Source organism: Petaurus breviceps, unplaced genomic scaffold, assembly GCF_028583685.1.
Source record: "Petaurus breviceps papuanus isolate PSGF00001 unplaced genomic scaffold, PetGlider_PUasm1.0 91133, whole genome shotgun sequence".
NCBI classification, from domain to species: domain Eukaryota; kingdom Metazoa; phylum Chordata; class Mammalia; order Diprotodontia; family Petauridae; genus Petaurus; species Petaurus breviceps.
Genome location: NW_027187419.1, coordinates 57,500,816 through 57,520,744, shown reverse-complemented (window position 1 = coordinate 57,520,744; position 19,929 = coordinate 57,500,816). Strand labels below are relative to the sequence as shown.

At 38.5% G+C, this 19,929-nt stretch overlaps 1 pseudogene; it reads right to left on the bottom strand.

Annotated features, from left to right (window-relative positions):
- Positions 1-493: 493 nt before the first annotated feature.
- On the bottom strand, positions 494-1,366 carry LOC138154921 (S-formylglutathione hydrolase pseudogene; annotated as a pseudogene).
- Between the last annotated feature and the right edge of the window lie 18,563 nt (positions 1,367-19,929).

Sequence of the window (19,929 nt, the reverse complement as noted above, 5' to 3'; positions counted from 1 at the left end):
TAGGTTTTTGAATTGACTTTAAGTGATAGATGCCATCACTTCCCTGGAAAAGAGACCCCGCCCCCCCAGTTATCTTTTTTTCTTTAATGCATAAAGTCTCTTTATTCAGCTACTTTGATACAATTCCATAATTTAGCTCTCTAAGAACTGATACACCCAATGACCAACAATTTATTGTTATGTCCCCAAATACATCTGAATCACTGCATTCTTTATGGTCAACTCTGATCATTTACATATTCTGTGATCCTTTAAACTTAATTTTACAAGGATTTCAAACTGCCTGTAGCTTATGACACGTCTTCTATCAGGGTACCTACAGGGAACAAAAAGGAATATGATTGCTTGCTTTTATATACTTATTCAGAAGGTGACAAGCCTTTGATAAAAATTAGAAATGAATATTCACAGGCAGTAATGTTTTATATATAATTCAATCTTTTCAAAAGTTCAGTCTACATGGTAACTTTGATAATTGTGAGATTACTTGTCTATTTAGCTTTATGCGTTGAAGTATTTTGCACGATGTCTGATGTGATCATTAACAAAAGTTGCAATGAAGTAGTAGTTATTATCATATCCCTCTTGCAACCAAAAAACAGCTGGAATTTTCTGTTCTGCACAGGCAGCTATAAAGTTGTCAGGAAGTAATTGCCCATCTTTAAGGAACCGGTCATCTTTGCCTTGATCAATTAATATGTCCAACTGAGAATCTGGATAAGACCCCACAAGATAAGTAGCATCATATGCCTCCTATTTACTTTGATCTGATCCTAAATATCCACTGTCGGCCTTTTTTTTTCCCCCAAGGACAGAGCATTGGATTGCAGATTGGAGAGAATGCTGACACAGATTTGTATTTTCCAGGATTCTTCAGAGCACAAATCAGGGCTCCATGGCCTCCCATAGAATGGCCAAAAATCGATATCTTCTCTGGGTCAGCTGGAGACTTGTCATTTATCAATTTGGGCAGCTCATCTGTTACATAAGAGTACATCCTACAGTTGGTTTTCAAGGTTCTTCAGTGGCATTCATGTAACAACCAGCACCAGTACCAACATCCCAGCTGTGATCTTCTCCTTTAATATTACAGTCACGTGGACTGGTATCTGGTGCAATGACAATGAGGCCATGTTCTGCTGCAGCTTGGTGCTAGCCAGCTTTTGTGATCAATTTTGTTCTGTGAAAGTTAAACCAGACAGCCAGTAAAGTACAGTACATTTCCCAGTTTCTGCCTTTGGTGGTAAGTAGATTCCAAATTTCATTTTGCATTTTAGTTCCACACTGTCATGCTCATAAACTTTCTGAAACCCCTCAAACACTTGTTGCTAGAAATCTGTTTCAAGGCCATAGTTTCTTTGCTATTCAGTTGTTACTGTTTTCCCACTTACTGACACAAAGTGATGGATAGAAGGTGGATGATCCTAGGTCAGTGTATGTGGCAGTAGAGACCCCTAGTTATCTTTTGATACTCTATTGATTTCCTTTATACAACAGGAAGTTTATGTCACCTGCTGGACAGGAAATTTCATTGTATCTATTGCTGAGAGACAATCTACAACTAATATTTAAGTTTATGGGGAATGGATAATTGGAAAGATCTAAGATTAACTTCATACACTGAAAACTTGTAATGACCACATCTAAATGATGATCATTTCCTTGTTACCACCTTGTTAACATGTTTTAAATTGTAATGGGCAACACAAAAAGGTTATTTCTTTCTTGCTGTATTGTCCTGGCTTTGATGATAAATGCATGAATTAAAAAAATGGATTTTTCTGAAATTTACATTTTTCTAACCTTGGTCTCTTAGACTCCCAGTTTCCTTCAAAGCTCACCTCCTATATAAAGACTTTTTTAAGTCCCCTCCCTTCTACACCCTGATACTAGTCTCTACTGCTCTCCCCATTATCTTATACTTATTTTGTATGTATTTATAACTGTATGTGACTTCTTTGATAGAATGTCAATTCCTTGAGGTAGGGACTGTTACATTTTTATATTTATATCCCTAAAACTTAGCACAGTGCCCGGCATTTAGTAGGCACTTAATAAATGCTTGTTGATTAAGTGGTATTGAGCAAGTAACTTCATCTCTCTAATTGGAATTTAGACCTGGAAGGGACTTCAGAGATGATTTAGTCCAACCCTTTCACTTTAAAGGTGAGGAAACTGAGGGAGGCCTAGAGGGGTAACTTGGCCCAGGTCAAACAGATGGTAAATGACAGAGCTGAGATTCAGACTCAGGGCTTCCAAGCCCACATGCAGTGCTTGAAGACAACAGGGATGTCCTCTTCAGTAGTTTCATTTGTAAGACAAGGGGCTTGGACTAAGTGTTATCTCAGGTTCTTCTGCACCTAAAATTCTGTGATTCTCTTTATTCTGAAAAGGATTGAAGAATTTTGAGTAAGAATGACAGAGAGAAATAATAAAAACACCATCTGTCCTGTTGGCCTTACAGAGTGGTAAGGATCAAATAAAATAATGAACTGAAAGAATACATAATGTAAAGCTACAGAAGACAACTCTTCCAAAATCTCTCATTCCATCTTTGTGTGTATTGCTCTCACGGATACAAAACATAATTCCTCGATGCCTGTGTATTGTTTTTGTTCAGTCATTTCAGTCTAGTCTGACTCTTCATGACCCTATTTGGGGTTTTCTTGGCAGAGATACTGGAGTGGTTTGCCATTTTCTTCTCCAGCTCATTTTTTACAGATGAGGAAACAGCAGGGTTAAGTGAGTGACCTGGGGTCACACAGCTACTAAGTGTCTGAGGCCAGATTTGAACTCAGGAAGATGAGTCTTCTTGACTTCAGGCCTGGCACTCTATCTGCTGTGCCATCTAACTGCACCATTGTACAATTTAAGTTCTTAAAAAAACAAAAAAAAATTGAAGGCTAAAGATCAGAATGTGTGTAATGGAGGACTGACCAATGAAGGTTCAGTCCTAGCACCACATGCACATGTGCTCTGCCTGTGACCAGTTCACATGTAAACTTTGGGGAGGCAACTTTTAGCCATGATGACTTAGGGTTGGTATTACATGGTGACCAAAAGTCTTCTAATTGTTTGAGGACAGAGAAAGTACCTGCAGATGGATCTAGAAAGACAGCCACGTGACCTCTTAATGTTGGAAAGAAGTACTAATTGTGGAATCTGGAATGGCACCGATTCTCTGAAAAGAGCTACATCTAAGGTGAACTTCAAGAGGTTTTGACCAATGTAAAAAAAGACTACCAAGGCTATGACTTGGGAGGTAACCAATTTATTTACTACTCATGTAAATATTTTTCACTGCCATTTCAGTTTAATCCACCTCTGTAGGAATCTTGTATATGCCAGGGGAGAGTACCTTCCTGGTAATGGGGAGATTTTTTTTTAATAACTATTTCCTTTTTCTAAAAGTTGATTGAATTTAGTAACTGATAATTAATGTTAAGTTCACAGATGGGGTCTTGTGAGTAACAGAAGTAGAAACCTTGGTTATCCTCAAGGTGGCCCTTAGACACCTTAAGCCACCATCTAGAGAACCTAATCCTGGCAGTGCAAATGTGAGTTGAGGGAGTGAGGGCAAACTGAGTGCTACACTGTGAGAGAGCTGGCTAAGACTGATTTAGAGGACTTTCACATTTGCAAAACTCCCATGGGAGACAGTTTTCACCCAAAACTAAAGTTATTAGATACCAGGGTCCCAGAGATCTAGGAAAAAAAAATAACCGTTTCCTCTCCATTACACATGATGGATGGGTACTATTTGCTGTTTGGCGATGCTGAATGCAAGAAATTAGCTCTAATGGAGATCAATAAAAAGTTATAGTAGAAGTAGCTAGTGGAGTGGGGGTGGAAACAATTTCCCAGCCAGGACATAGAAGTACCTGAAGAGAGCAATGCTCCCAATAAACCTAGTGTAGTTATGGTACTGCTGCTTGGTAAATTCATTTTAATGGAGCCCACACTTTTCAGTGGCTCTCTTAAATGTCTTGGCTAATATACTTACAATAGAATACTTACCCCCTAATAGATAGAGTGCTAAGTTTTCAGACAGAAAGACTTAGGTTTAAATTTTTTCCTCTGCTACTTAACCCTGTAACTTAATACTCTGTGCCTCAGGGAACCCCTCTCTGACATAATTACTGTCATAGAAGGGTTACAATCTGTCGGTGGAGAGATGTCTCATATCACAAGCTCCCTACACTAGCAAATCATAGATCTTTGAGCCTTTGTGATATATGCCTAATAAAAGAAGCTGGAGCTTTTCATGACAAACATTGTTTCAAATCCTGAATACATATAAAAAAAGTAAAAGACACAACTATTATTATACCCCCTCCTTTTTTTTTTTTTTTTTTGCAACTGGATAAAACTGAGGCAGAAAAAGGTTAAATGACTTGCCTAAGATTACATAGGGAATAAGTATCTGAAGCTAGATGTCAGCTCAGATCCTCTAATTCCCAGGCCTGGGCTCCCTTTGATGTTCTATTTAGCTACCTAATTAAAGCCATCACCATCTCTTTCTCACCTTGCCTACTCCTGGCCAAAGAAATCAAGAATTAAGTTTCTAAAAATGAATTCTGAAGGAGGGGTATATAAGACAGTTGGAATTCACAAAAAAATTGTTAAAATATATAAATTCAGGATCTTAATTAAAGATGATGTGCTAAGAGAGACATCCAGATGAGAAGACTTAGTTTGAAGAACTAGAGTCAGTATGAAATCCTTGCCTAGGAGTTACATTTTGAGACAGAGTTTGATTTAAACCACACATCGCTTATTTACCCCTTCTCTCTAAACTTCATTGCTAGCAATCAAATAGCTGACTCAGATTCTTCTGTTAGATATAAAATAGTGAATCGTCCTTTTTTTTTTTAATCTGGAGGAGTGGGGAGGAGGAGGAGGAGGAGGGCAGGGCCAGTGGGACTCCCTGCTTTCCGCCCTCCCCAGCTGTATGAGACTTTCTTCCTCCAAGTTCTTAGATGCTGAAAACCAGTGACTCTAAAGCCTCTGGCTAAGTGAGAAAGCCAGTGACCTCTATTGTTCCCAGCTGACCCCAAATCCTATATAACTTAGAAGGACAGGATGCTTCTGTCCAGAATGAACTCTTGTCTTTCCAAACAAACCTCACCACATATTTGTGGCACAGTCTCAGTCCACATCAGAGATCCCCTCCTGGGGATTTCACCTGCTTCTGCATGCCCAGCCTTGGATGATTATTGCAGCAGGTAGAAGCAATTTAAGGCATCTTGCCTTAAGCTCTGCCCAGATTACTGTGCCATAAAATTGTATTACAAAATGCACATTTGTTTTCTGGGTGCTGCTCTAATACTTGTTATGATCCAGGGTTAGAGTTAGGGCTGTGATTATAATGTGCTCCTGCTTGATGGTGCTTATAATTTAGACTTTTTTTTTTAAGAGCTGGTGGCAGGAAAAATGAGAAAATGTGGTCCCTGATACATGGGAGCAGTTTTTATCTCGCTTTCTTTACTTTGAAAAAAATAAGTGAGATCCTGGGTAAATTGTTTAAACTCCGATTATTTGATTTGGAACCTTGGAACATGTATTTGTTGCTACAGGGTTTCACTTTTATCAACTAGCAATATTAATTCCTAGTGCATACAGTGCTATTGTAAACACAGTACTTGAATGCAAATTGGCCTTTTTCCCCCATGTGCTGAGATATAAATAAAATAGTAAGGATTTTGTAAAAATAGAAAATAACAATGAGATGTCTGATGATTGGGTCAAGAATTAAGTTAATGACATGGGTTTGGTTTCTATTGGAAGGAAAAAATTTAGTAAAACAGTGAAGTTTTTTTTTAAAGGTATCTTATCTTCATCTTGCCACGGACCTGAAGTTCTCTTCTTAGTCTCCACCCAATGGGAAGAAAAGGAGAAACTTTTGTAAGTGCATATTTCTTTAAATATTTATTTAGATACTAACAAATAGCCACTTTGGACCTGAATTGCCCATTATCACAGAATTTCATGTTAATCCATACCTGAAAGAGAATTTTATCTATGCCATACTGGAAAATGGCCCTCTAGCTTTTGCTTGAAGACCTCCAAGCGAGAGGAACCCATTACATAGGGGATGACTCACTATTTTATATCTAATAGGAGAATTTGAGTCATCGATTTGCTAGCTAAAAGTTTAGCTAAATTTAGAAAGACAGGAGCAAATGGGTAATCTCTTTTGTGTAATCAGCATAATCAAACTCTTTCCCAAACTCTTAACTCTTAGCAAAGATTTCAGATGGACTCAAATAATACCTTATGGCTGAAGATGATCTGATTTTTCCAGAGCCTGGACACTACTTTCTGGGACCTTTTTCTTTAATGCAATCCAATTCAAAACCTGCATCTTCTGCAACTGATACACTGCTCTGCCTTCTGAGGCTAAGTGGAACAAATTCCTCTTCTGCCTGACTGCTTTCCAAATACTGGAAGACAGCTATCATTTCCTCTCTGACTCTTCCCTTCTCCAGGCTTTGACGAAGACAATCTCCTCTTCTCTTTGTGCAGGATAGCACAGGTTACTCTTGCCTTCAGTGATTTTGATGAGATTTTAGAAGATTCTGACAAGGAGAGCTCTGACCAGATGGGTGATATCTGTATGTGAAGCTGTGATTTTCTACAATGATGTTCTCCTTATACATTAACAAGATGACTCCTGTGGGGATGCTGATTGGTTAGTTAGAGCAGATGTGACTGAAATCAAGACTAGGAATTGTATATCCACACAGAATAGTGACTTCTGAAGATTATACTCCTTACTTTGACCACCAGCCTCTACAATGCGGAATCTTCAGTTTCAAGGAGGTAGAAACCAAAAAATAGGGATGGAACCAAAAAACCCAAAACTGCTACAGGAAAAAACCCCAACAATTCAAAGAATAGGTTCTATTCAGAGTTATGTTTTTTTCTGAAATGGACTCCTAGAGACTCCCTGTCTCCAGGCTTTCCCCTCTCCAATTCATTCTTCACACAACTCCCAAAATAAGCTTTCTAAGGCACAGGCTTGATCAAATCAAGCTTGAATTTTTGCTGCTACAAAGCTGTTGCTCCCTTATTAGGCCTACAAAGCAAAATCCCATCACTGAGCCTGTGCTTGAAGTTTTTCCATCTTGGTAGGATTTGTCCACATTGGTGCTTTTCTGGAATACACTTGAAGGATCAATAAATCAATAAAATTTATTAACTGCTTGTTGTTGTTGATTCTTTTGTTATCCCACTTGGGATTTTTTTGGTAAAGATAAAGGAGTGGTTTGTCATTTCCTTCTCCAGCTCATTTTATGGATGAGGAAACTGAAGTAAAGAAGGTTAACTGACTTGCACAGGGTCACAGAGCTAGTAAGAACCTGAGGCTAGATTTGAACTTGGATCTTCTTGACTCCAGGCCCAGTGTGCTATCCATTGTATTGTCCATTGTTTACCATGTTCTAAGTGCTGGGTCTACAAAGGGAGGCAAAATACAAAAATAGTTCCTGCCCTCAGGGAGCTTACATATTAATTATAGACAAAGTATAGAGTAGAGAGCACCTTAGAGTAGAAAGTAGAAAGTAGGAGTAGAAAGAAGGAAAGAGGGAAAGACTCAAGTGACTGGGAAACCCTGGAAGGCTGCCTGAAGGAGGTGGTGTTTGAGCTAAATCTTGAAAGAAGCTAGAGATTTCAAAGGACAGAGTTGTGGAGGAGAGTACTGCAGGCATGGGAGACAGTTATTATTTCAAAGGCCCAGAGATGGGAAATAGGATGTTGTGTGTGAGGTCAGTATTTCTGTACTGTAATGTGTACAATAAAGGAGAGGAAGGTGTTATATAAGCAAGCACCCTAGTATACCTAGGATGACCTTGTAGCACAAGTCCTTTGATCTGCTTAGTTAAAGGAAAGACAACTTTTAAAAGGGTCAACAATCTTACTTTAATTACAGATAAGTAGAAAATACAAGCAGAGAAATTAGCTCAGAGATTCAACAGACAGGGCTCCTAGTGTCTGAACAAAGTAATACAACCACCTCCATAAACCACCAGATTAGGAGAGCACAAACCTCTGAGTAGTGTGTGTGTGTGTGTGTGTGTGTGTGTGTGTGTATGGTGGGGAGGGGAGGTGAGGGGACAGCAGCTCTTAACAAACAGCTACGCAGAATTGTGTCCAGGGAATCAAAAAGTCCTTTTTGTAAGTGAACCCCCAAAGCAAAATGCAACCTCCCAGAATATATAACAAAGACTTGGCCCCTGACTTTCTCAGAGCCAGAAGACACAAAACCTATGTGACTCAGCACAGCTGTGAATTATCAGGGTTCAAAGGGGATTAATACTTTAGATGTTTACCAGTTAGCCTGAGCCTAGGGAACTGAATTCCAGAAAAAAAAAAATCCCGTTTTGCTTACCCTTACAGGTGTGAGAAGACCAGAAAGGAAAGGAGGGCCTGGAAGATTTATTTTTTAATTCCTTTGCAGCATCTATTCCTGACTTTCTGTGGTATAGTGGTAGAATATTAGGCCTGGAGTCTGAAAAACTGAATTCAAATCCTGCCTCAGACACTTACTAGCTGTGTGATCCTGGGTAAGTCATTTAATTTCTATCTATCTACAAGTAAAATAGGGATAATAACAGCACCCAGACATCAGGATTGTTGTGAAGATCAAATGAAATAATATTTGTAAAAGTTCTTTGCAATCCTTTTAGTGCTATATAAATGCTAGCTACTACTGCTATTATTATTCCCATGCTGTAGCAGCCTTCTGCTCTTGGAAGTTTACACTGTCCCTGTGGCCTCTTTCTCTAACTGGTCAGTTCTTTCAGGAACTTCCATTTTAAGGATGGTTCCCAAGCCAGCCACATTCACTCCTTCATTCCTCTCCAAGTCTTACACTTGACTCTCCAGACTTCTACCTCCACCATGCCCTGTGCAGGTGCCTTCTTTCTTTCTCCCCACTCCTTTTCAACTTACTTGTATTTATTGTCTGTCTTCGTTGCAGTTTAAGTAAGCTCTTGAAGTGCTTAAATGCTCTTTTTGTATTCCTAGCACTCAGCACAGTGTCTGACATAGAGTGAGCACTTTATAAATGCTTATTGACTTGTGAGGAGGTTCAAATGTCAAATAGACAACTTGATATTTGATTCCAAAGGTAAGTTTGGGTGTAACCAAGATGGTAGAGTACCAGGAGGAAGTTTAGCTGAACTCCCAACCACAACTCTTCTACAATGATCAGGAAAATGCATAAGACCAAGTCCTCATTGCGAAACTTAAGAAAAAACCACAATGAGTAATTTTTCTAGCCCAGGTCAGCCCAGGGAAACAGACAGAGAGGTCTATAGATACTGTAAGTAGGGTCTAACCAGGAACAGCTGACTGCATGGTATATTCCAATGTGGGAAAGGCTATGTACCCAGGCAAAAAGAGGTTCTAGGTTCAGGAAAGAGGGAACTGAACTTTTTCTGGATTCAGGAATAGATGCAAACTGATAACTCTGTTGCTCACCACCCAGTTCCAGATCACAGATCTAGAAATGACAGAGGAGGTGATGTTCCAGATTGAGGAGAAGTCATGGGCAGTCTGGTGTGTACAGAGTAATGAGCAAGTAGGTTGTGTAGACAGCAAGGAATCAGAAGGAAGCAGCATCTATGTGGCTTGGATCCTAAGAGCAGAGTAGAATCTCAGTTTCAGCTTACCATCCAGCCTAAAGCCTGCAGTGGGATAAGTAGGGCAGAAATCCCAGACCAGGGGGGAGCCTCAGTTGTATCACTCTGTGACATGTTTTCCTAACAGTTATATCACTATTATGGAAGAGCAGAGCTTTCCAGATGTTGAATAGTGACTGAAATATTTGTCTAATAGCAATCTACTGGAACTCCAAACCAGCAAATAATAAGCCTTTTGTTTAGGTTCAAACCTAAGTCAGGAATTTGTAGAGTTCATGCCAGGAGGGCAGAAATCTGATTTCAGCCTGGACTGAATCACTTTGGGAGCACTGAAAGCTTGCAGATCCCCAGCTTGATTGGTCCCTGAGATTCTGGAATAATACAATACTCAATACTTCAAGAAAGCAGCAGCAGGGTCATCTTAGACATTCCCCCCAAAATTGCATACAAAGTTGGCTCTTAACAAAAGTTCAGAACTAAAAAGCAGGTTGGAAGAATGAACAAACAAAAAGAATCCCTCCATAAAAATTTATTATGGTAACAGGGTAACATGTTCAAGATTCAAACTCAGAAGAAAAGTCCAAAATATCTCCAAGCAAAGCCTTAAAGAAAAACACAGTTTAGGCACAAGTTCAATTAGAATTCCTGGAAGAGAAGAAATAAGAGCTTTTAAACAATTTGAAATGTTTTTATAAATTAAATGCAAGCAGCAGAGGAAAAAAACTGGAAAATAAATGAAAGCTATGGAAGGAAGAATTGGGAAGGGATTTAGCAGCTTGCTATAAGAGATTATATACAAAACCATTCTTAAGCAACAAATTCTCTGAACATTTGAATGAACCAAATAGAAATCAATGAGACACTAAAAAAATTATAAAACACAAGCAAAAGATTGAAAAAAAATAGAAGAATAAGTGAAGTATCTATAGAACAAACTACTGACCTGGAAAATAGCTCAAGGAGAGATAACTTGAAAATCATTGAAGTAGTTGAAAGTCATGATAATCAGAAAAAGAATCTAGATATCATATTTCAAGAAGTCATAAAAGAAAACTGCCTAGATCTCTTGGAACCAGAAAACAAAGTGGAACTAGAAAGAAGACATTGTTCACCTTCTGAAAGAAACTCCACAATGAGAACTTTCAGGAACAATATAGCCAAAATTCAGAATTTCAAAGTCAAAGAAAATATACGGTAACTAGTCAAAAAGAAAGACTTCAATTGCTAAGGATCCTCAATCAGGATCAGACATGATTTGGCAACCACTGATATAAAGGAGCAGAGAAGTTGCAACATGATATTCCAAAGGCAAAGGATATAGAATTACAACCAATAATAATGTGACCAGAAAAACTTAGTATAATCTTTCAGCAGCAAAATGGATTTTTAATGATATAGAAATTCTTCCAATCATTCCTGATGAAAAATCCAGAGCTTCATAGAAACTTTGAAGTATAAACACAACAGTCAAGAGAAAAATAAAAAAGAAGTTTTCCTCAGTCAGGGAATGGTTGAACATGTTATGGTTGGTATGATAGATTGTTATTTTGCTGGAAGAAATAATGAATGGGGGTGGTTTCAGAGAAGCTTGGAAAGACTTTTATGAACCAATACAGAGTAAAGTGAGCAGAATCAGGGGAATAACTTATAAGATGATAACAATACTGTAAAGACAAATGACTTTGAAAAACTTAGAATACAAATTAGCACAGCAATCAACCATGATTTCAGATGACTTTTAGTTAAACATGATACCCACTACCTAATAGAGAGATGAAGGATTCAGAGTACACATTGAGACATATTTACTTCTTCTTGGACATGGCCAATGTAGAGATTTGTTGTACTTGACTATATATTTGCTACAGGGGGTTTACTTTTCTTTCTTTTTCAGTTGGTATGGATGGGGGAATTGGGAGAGAAGATGGATTTTTGCCACTAGAAAAGATTACTTAAAAATTCCTAAAGGTAACAGGGAACAACTAAAGTTTATTGAGGAGAAAGAAGGGTGATATGACCTATGCTATAGGAAAACCACTTTGGCAGGATCACCTCAGTGAGGAGAATGGATTGAAGTGGGAAAGACATAAAGCAGGAATACCAATTAGAAGGCTATTTCAAAAGTTAAAATGAGAGGTTAGTAGGTGAGAGGGGAGACAAGGAGAATCAAGAGATTATGAAACTAGAAGTAATAAAATGTGGCAATTTATTTGCTATATGGAGTGAGAATGAGAAGTCTAGGAGGGCACCAAGTACGTAAACCTAGGAGACTGGGAGGGTGATGGTACCTTCGACAAAAATAAGGAAATTTGGAGGCCTGAAGTGTTTTGTACCAAAGATGAGTTCTGTTTTGGATGTGGATATCCAGTTTGAACTGTATGATAGGTAGCTGGAGATGCTAGATTGAAGATGAGAAGGACTAGGGCTGAATAAGTAGATCTGAGAATCATTAGCACGGAAATGGTCTTTGAATTGGTGGGAGTTGATGAGATTACCCTGGGAGAAAGAGAGAAGAAAAAGGGAAGAGGATCTAGGGTAGTGCCTCAGGAGACACCCACAGAGAGTGGGTGTGACCCAGAGGAAGACCTAGCAAAGAAGATTAAGAAATAGTAGTCAGACAGATAGAAAGGAAATTCAGTATTACCCCCATAATGTAATCGGCTTTGCAATAAAATGAATCTAGCTGTTTTCCCTCTATGCCATGCTGCCTGTTATGTGCCAGCATTTGTTTAGAATGTGATGAAATGGGTTAAGGTTTTGTGTTTAGGAGAACTAGTTTGTACTCAGAATTAAAAATACTACATAGCAGGATATTGAAGTGGTAGAAGTATTGCCCCTAAAGTTAGGAGATATGGACTCAAATCCAGGTGCTTACATTTACTAGCTGTGTGACCTAAAATGGGAGTAATAATACTTGGTCTACCTATGGCACTTCACATGGTTGTTGTAAGGAAAGCATTATGTAGACATTAAAGAAATCATAGAAATGAGCAACTATTATATGGTTCTATGTTAAACCAATGGTATGAAGTGTGAAAACAGAGTTCCAGAATACCAATATGCCCCTGATCATCTGATTCAGGGGCTTAGAAAAGAGGAGAGAAGGCCTTTTAAAAAGTACCACAAGCTAAAATTTCTAGATTATGAAGCATTGGATGAACATGAATTTATCGTTTATGAGTAAAATTTATAGATGCTTACATTCCAATGAGGAAATAACACCCCCAAAAATACACAAAGGGAGCTGAAAAGCAGTGAGAGAGGGAGGCAGGTACCCTCTGGGGGAATGATGTCAAAGTCTGAAAAGTCAGAAGATGGGAAGGAAGGTTGACTGGCATGGGCCCCTCCTCAACATGGAGGCTTTGGGAAAAACTCAGGAATGGCAAAAGAGGACTGTCATGATGAAGAGACATTCCAGGTTGGGAAGGCCACAGGTGCTGAGGGAGAGAGTTGCCTGGGACACTGCAAGTTTAGGTGTCATATAACCAGTATGAGTCAGAGTCAGCACTTGAAGGCCACTCTTCCTTACTTGGAGTCTAGTCCTCTTCCCACCATACTGCACTGCCTCAGATTATGGCATGATTATAATAGTATTACAAAAGCACAGACCTAGAAATTGGCCAGAATTGTGCATAAGATCTTGGCCACTTTGAAAACTGAAGGTTGAATGAGTATTAGATACAAAATTAGACAGACGAAGTCTTTAAGTCTATCATTTCTTGCAGTATTATCTCTGTGTAATTTGTTGTAGAGCTCTTAGGTCTTGGAAACTTGCCCAGGAAACTATTTTAAGTAGCTCTTCTCTGTTGTAATGAGTTGTAATATCTCTGAAAAAAGTAGAGATGCTACCTTGGGAATATCTACATTTATTGGAGAAGCCCAGAAAGGCTCAGATCCTTTTCTTTGAATGTCTGTAGCCTCTCATCCTGCAAGGGATTGTCCAGTCATTTCCATGGGGTCAAATAATCATAAAAGAAAACTGCCTCTCTCTGAGTGCTCTTCCTGACTAAAATGGGGGCAAACTTTTTATCTGTCTCCCCCTCTTTTTTTTCTGGCAAAGCACTGAGACTCCTGCAGTAAATCCAAACAGATGGGGAGTAGAATACCCAACCAGTTGTCTCAGGGCCAGTTTCTTGGCCGTGTAATTTGTTTTTTGTTTTGTTGCCTTGTAGCAAGCTAGTGTTCTTTCTGTTCTTTTTGACTTGGGATTCCAGTTTCCTCTTGGTACAGATGTTTTCTTGCCAGCTGCATTAGTAATGATTTTCTCCCCTAACAACTTCCTTCAGAGCTGCCTCTTTAGTTTGTAGTAAGACACTAGGAACACACATCCCCTTCAGATTGTTTCTGGGTTAGGAGAATTTACTAATTCTTCTTATTCAAGGAGTAAGATCAAGAATTTTCAAACTCTCTAGAGATCCAGCTAATCTCCTTCTTGTAATCAGAAGTAAACTGGAGAATAATCAAAATTGACCTCAGCTCCCAGCACCACACCTTGTTATACTGGAGCAAGTTCATTGCTTACCAGGGATAGGAATAAACAATCTATGGCATGATTTGTTCTTGTGTGAATAATTTGTGGTTAGGCACAACCACCAACTCACCTAAAATAATATGTATTTGCATAAGACTTCCATCAGAAGTTTTTGAAATTGACTCATTAAATTTGTTAAAGGAAGTATATCTCAATGATTTTTCTTCTTGCATCTTGGCTTTTCCCCATAAACTACCATATTTAAAATGATTTTTTACCTTTACACCACCATTTTTAACATTACTTGTTTAGCAGGTTTTTTTTTGCTTTTTTTTTGGAGGGCGATTGTTTAATTATTATTATTATTATTATTTTTAGCATTTTGTTTTTGCTTTTTTTTGGATTTAACATTATTAACTCTAAGTATTGTCAATGGCTGTGGTCCAGGTACCAGATGATGTGAACTGGGTGGGATGACCAGAGGCTTCTGAGTATCAGTCATTTGCCAGGAAAGTCAATCCTATCCTCTAGCTGCTGAGGAAGCAACTAGATTTGCAGCAGTTTGTTAGGTGTCTGGTGGTGGTCCATGGTCTACTTCTAAATGCTTCTCTGAAGTGGCAACCGCACTAGCATACCGAGGTTGGCTGCTAGCATAGGTTCTTAGATCTGCTTTACTAGGAAAGACAGCTATTTAAGGGGTCAACAATCTTTTTAAATTATATTCACCAGTTCAGGGAAAAAGTCAGCACTTTAGAGAAAATACAAACAGAGAAAAATATAAGCTGAGAAATAAAGACCAACAAACAGGACTCTGACTGCATGAATCAACTATACAATTTACATATATCCCTGGATCTGAGCAATTGGGGAGCTCACAATATACAGCAACTCAGAATCTCAACCAGGGAATCACAAGATCCTTCTCATAAGAGAGCCCCCAAAGGGAAATACCAACTCAGAATATATATACATATATATATTTCTCAGAGCCGGAAGGTATCACAACCCTCCTGACTCAGTGCCTACTCAGAAATTAGCAAAAGGTGTGAAAGCCTTCCTAAGCATGCTTCCTTTAATGGGCTTGACATGAGGCCTATTGATGGGCGAGGGAGATCTTATATCCCATTAATATTACATCCTCACAGAACTGATGAATGTCTGCAAGTCCACCTACCCCACCTTCAATGTCTCAAGTAGGGATCTACTGAGAATATAAGGCACTAAGGAGGAGAACAACTTGGTAAGATTGTGTGAATGAAGATCTTTGCTAGATGAAGGAATCGAGCTGTTCAAGTTGTTCCTTGGGTCAGTATATGCCTTATGTCCAATATTCATTCTAGAGATGGTATGTGATGAAAGGGGTCCCTCCCCAACCCCCATACTCCCATAGGTACTCTTCTGATTTACTCTTCCTATAACCTAAAAGTTGAGAGATCTCAGGAAAAGCCAGATAATTTATTCATTCAACAATCATTTATTAAACCCCTACTATATGCCAGATAGTGTGAGGTATGACAGATATAAATATAAGAAACTTTATTGTTAGTAATTTGGTTGAAAACATTGCCAGTAACTTAAATAATCCTATGGTCAGCAGGGAGACACTCAGAGCTCTACAGCCTTGTTCTTCACTCAGTTACTGTCATCAGAGCCATACGATCACAACTGATAGGCTCAAAGTGGGTGTAGGACACAAACAGTGATTAAAACAGTTAGAACCCAGGCTCTAATCACAGCTGCTTTCTTTACCACGGGCAGTCAATCTGGAATGAGGGAATATCTCTTCCTTTGGTGATCAGATCAGTCATGACACTTCCAACCCTTGTATCTTACCAAGCCATTCTCTTCCTTAGTACCTTATATCTTCAGTAGATCACTACTTGAGAGACTGAAGGTGGGGTAGGCAGACTTGCAGATATCCATCAATTCTGTGAGGACCATTTAGAAGCAGGTCTTGGACTACCACCAGACACCTGACAAACTGTTGCAAATTCAGTTGCCCCCTCAGCAGTTAGAGGATAGGACAGACTTTCCTGGTAAATGACTGATGATGAGAAGCCCCTGGTCATTCTACCCAACCCCAAACATCTGGAACCTGACCTTTCCCAGTTTTCTGGGAAGTTAGCACAAAATGAGGTCTCTGTGTGAATGTCTATTATGAGGAAACCCATGCAGAATCGTTTTGTCAGAAGAAATTCTTCCAAACGACATTGAGTACCCCCCTCCCTAATTCCTGAACTGATTTTCATGTGTGTTTATGTTCTTCCTTCTGCACTTGGGTCATCAGCTCTATTCTGAGGTAACTGTATCTTGTTTTTGTATTCCAGGGAGAGTGTTTTTCTATTCCCTGGGAGGGAAATCATTTAACTGTATTTTTCAAGGGCCATTTGCCATCAAACCATTTGTTAGAGACTTCTGTTTATAGAGGCAATTCTAAAACCATCTTCCCCACTGCAATACCACACATAGACCTCACCTTCTCAGTGCCACCAACAAAGAATACTTGAAAGTAAACCTTGGAGGACCTTCTTCCTTCCTTTAGCCCTTATGGATGTGTTTTGAATTATTAATGTTACCAGAAGTCTCATTACAGAATAAGCCAGGTGTGACTGTACTACTGAGAACTATGGAATACAAGCCATCAGTGTTGGTTAATAATTCTTTTGTAGAAGATATAGCTGATGTAGACAGCCCCAATCTGCATTTGTTGTTGTTTAGTCATTTTTCAGTGAGGTTTGACTTTCTGGGACCCCATTTGGGGTTTTCTTGGCAGAGATACTGGAGTGGTTCCCCTTTCATTTTCTAGCTCATTTTTACAGATGAAGAAACTGAGGCAAACAGGATTAAGTGACTTGACTAGGGTCACATTGCTAGTGTCTGAGGCCACATTTGAACTCAGGTCTTCCTGACTCCAGGCTTATCACTCTATCTACTGTGCAACTAGCAGCTTCAACCTGCAGACCTTGCATCAAATGAATAACATGGAGTTCTTAATACAGCACAACTCTCACTCACTCTTCTCATTCCACAAGCTATTATTCCTCATTCCCAATTCTAACTCCTTCCTGTACAGGAATTTTTGGAACTTTGGCATATCATTAATTTCTCTCGTGTGGGTTCTGTCTGATGTGCTGATGCACTTCCACACTTTCTCGTCCTGCCATCTTTATCCATATAGTGGCCTCCCCCCACACCCTTAGTGAGACTGTTTAGAATGATCTCCTTTTATAATGCCAGGCTTCTACTTAAGAGGATTTGTGGAATTGGGTGACTCAATGCAGTCAGGAGATTGGACTTCCTAGAGAATTTTGCCATCAGTAAGGAATCCCTTCACTTAGATACTGTACAGGACAGCTGGCATGACCCTAGCAAACACCTTAGATGGTGGGGCAAAGGGGTGGGATAGCTCCTTGTTTGACCTTTTGCTGTACTTAAACAATCAGTAGATCACTGAAGAAAGTTATTTGCTCTGTCATCACAGAATTCCATGAAATTTTAGTGCATGTCCAGTGTTTGAAGAAAGATTTTAAGATTGCCTTTTGGTAAAGGTAAAATCCTTTTAAAAATAATATAAATGACTCAAGACAAGCTTACATTTTCTATACCCTTACACAACACATGGGAATGGCCTCCCTTGTTTGGAATTTAGTTCCTTCTCACTTCCAACTCTTAGAAATCCTGGTTTCATAACTATACATGTACAACCTATATTGAATTGCTTATCTTCCCAGGGGGGTGGGTGAGGAGGGAAGAAGGGAAAGAATATGGACATCAAAGTTTTAGAAACAAATGTTAAAAAAATTGTTTTTTACATGCAACTGGGAAATAAGATATACAAGCACTGGGGTATAGAAATATATCCTGACCTACTAGAAAGATTAGGGGAAGGAGTATTCAGTGAGCTTGCTACCTTGAGGTAAGGGGTAGGGGAAAGATGGGGAGAAAATTTGTAACTCAAAATCTTGTGGAAATGAATGTTGAAAACTAAAAATAAATAAATAAAAGATTAAAAAAAAGAAATCCTGGTTTCCCTTAGAGCACATCTTAGATGGCACCTCTTACTCAAGGCCTTGCATGGTTCATCTTTTCTCTCAATTGTTAATACTCTTTCCCTCTTAGGGTTACTTTGTATATACTTATAGAAATATAGATATAAATATAATATATAGTATATATCATATATAACATTATATTATTGTATATATTATATAATATATATACTATACAAATACAAATATACAGTATATAGAATAACCTCCTTGAGGTCAGGGACCATTTTTTCCACTTTTCATTCCTAGCAGCTAGTACACAGTAACTTCTTAATAAATGTTGCTGTTATTATTTGGTTTTCCCTGGAAACCTTCAGCTCTTGGCTCATCTCTGATTTGGGAGGATAGTAGTAATCAATAATTGATCATTTCTTCTCAGTCATTTTTGGGGGGGGGGGTAAAAGCACTATCTATTAATAATTCCCTGCCTCTATCTCCATTCCTTTGGAATCTTTCCCTTTTTGAGATAACTTGAATATTTTTTTCCTTAAATGTCTTTTAAATTGTGTTTATTCCAACATGATTTTCTTCTGTATATAATTTGATTAGGTCCATTTGTTATTCCCAATTATATCATCAGAGCCATGGTCATTTCTTCACATTGGATATTAAAGTGGTTAAGTCCAAAGTGGGGTGATTTCACTATTGTTGCCAATAAAATTACATCACTATCAAAATACTGGCAGATCTGTTATATTTTGTGTCTGCTTATTGTCCTCCTTTTGGTTTCATCTATAAATGTCCTCAGGATGCATTGGTTGAGTTGGATCTCATGCCAACCTCTGTGAAATCTTGTTTTCTCAACAGCTTTTTGACCTTTTTAAAGATACTTCTCATAATCTTTGATCATCCTCTCCAGTAATGTTTTGCAGATGAGTTTGTGCTCTAAGCTGGTGTTGCCTTTGGCGCTATGTGTCTCTGCTTGGCAAAGAGATCAAGTATTTGCTGACTAAAAGAGTGTGGGTGCTCTTTTGGCCTCTTTTGTGGTAACTCTTACGCTAGCTAAATTTCTCTAGGAAGTGGTGATGGAGTTAAATCTTTACTTTTCCCATATTTTGGAGCTGATGGCTTGCTTAAACAAGTTGAATTGGAACTTCTATAATTGAGTGCAATGTATTCTCATCTTTATCCTTTCTTCTACTTTGGTATTTACTTTGGCCTTTGGGCTCCCGGTTCTATGATCTGACTGCATGCAGCTAATTCTGGAATGACTGGTACATCTTTAGCCAGTCATCTCTTGACTTCTATAATATAGTCAATTTCCATTTTTTCTTGTATTTAGTGCTTCCACATTTTGCACCTATCTCCTTTTTGATGAAAATATTCCTAATGTATAGGCGTGAGACATCTTAGTGGTATTCTAGACTTTGACCTTAATTTATTTTGAGCTGCATTTTCAACGTATTTTCTGACATCCTCTTCTGTGTTCACTTTTGCATTGAGCATCAAGTTATATATTGACTTTAGTCAATAACATCTTATAAAATTCCTTATGGAATTTGGATTTCTGTATTTCTTTTTCCTCTCTGTCAGATGTTGGAGATAACCTATAATTATCTTCATGGTGATCTATTTGTTTGTGTTCTGTGAACTCTGCAGGGCAAGAAGACTAAAGATCCCACAAGATGGTGTTTCCTGTTGCTTTTCAAGGCATAGTGGAACCAACTTTGCCAAGTCTTTTATTTGGCTTATTTCTTCTAAAAATGGAAATATAGATATGAATATGATTCAATTCCTCCAGTAGAGTGTCAATTCACTTGAATAC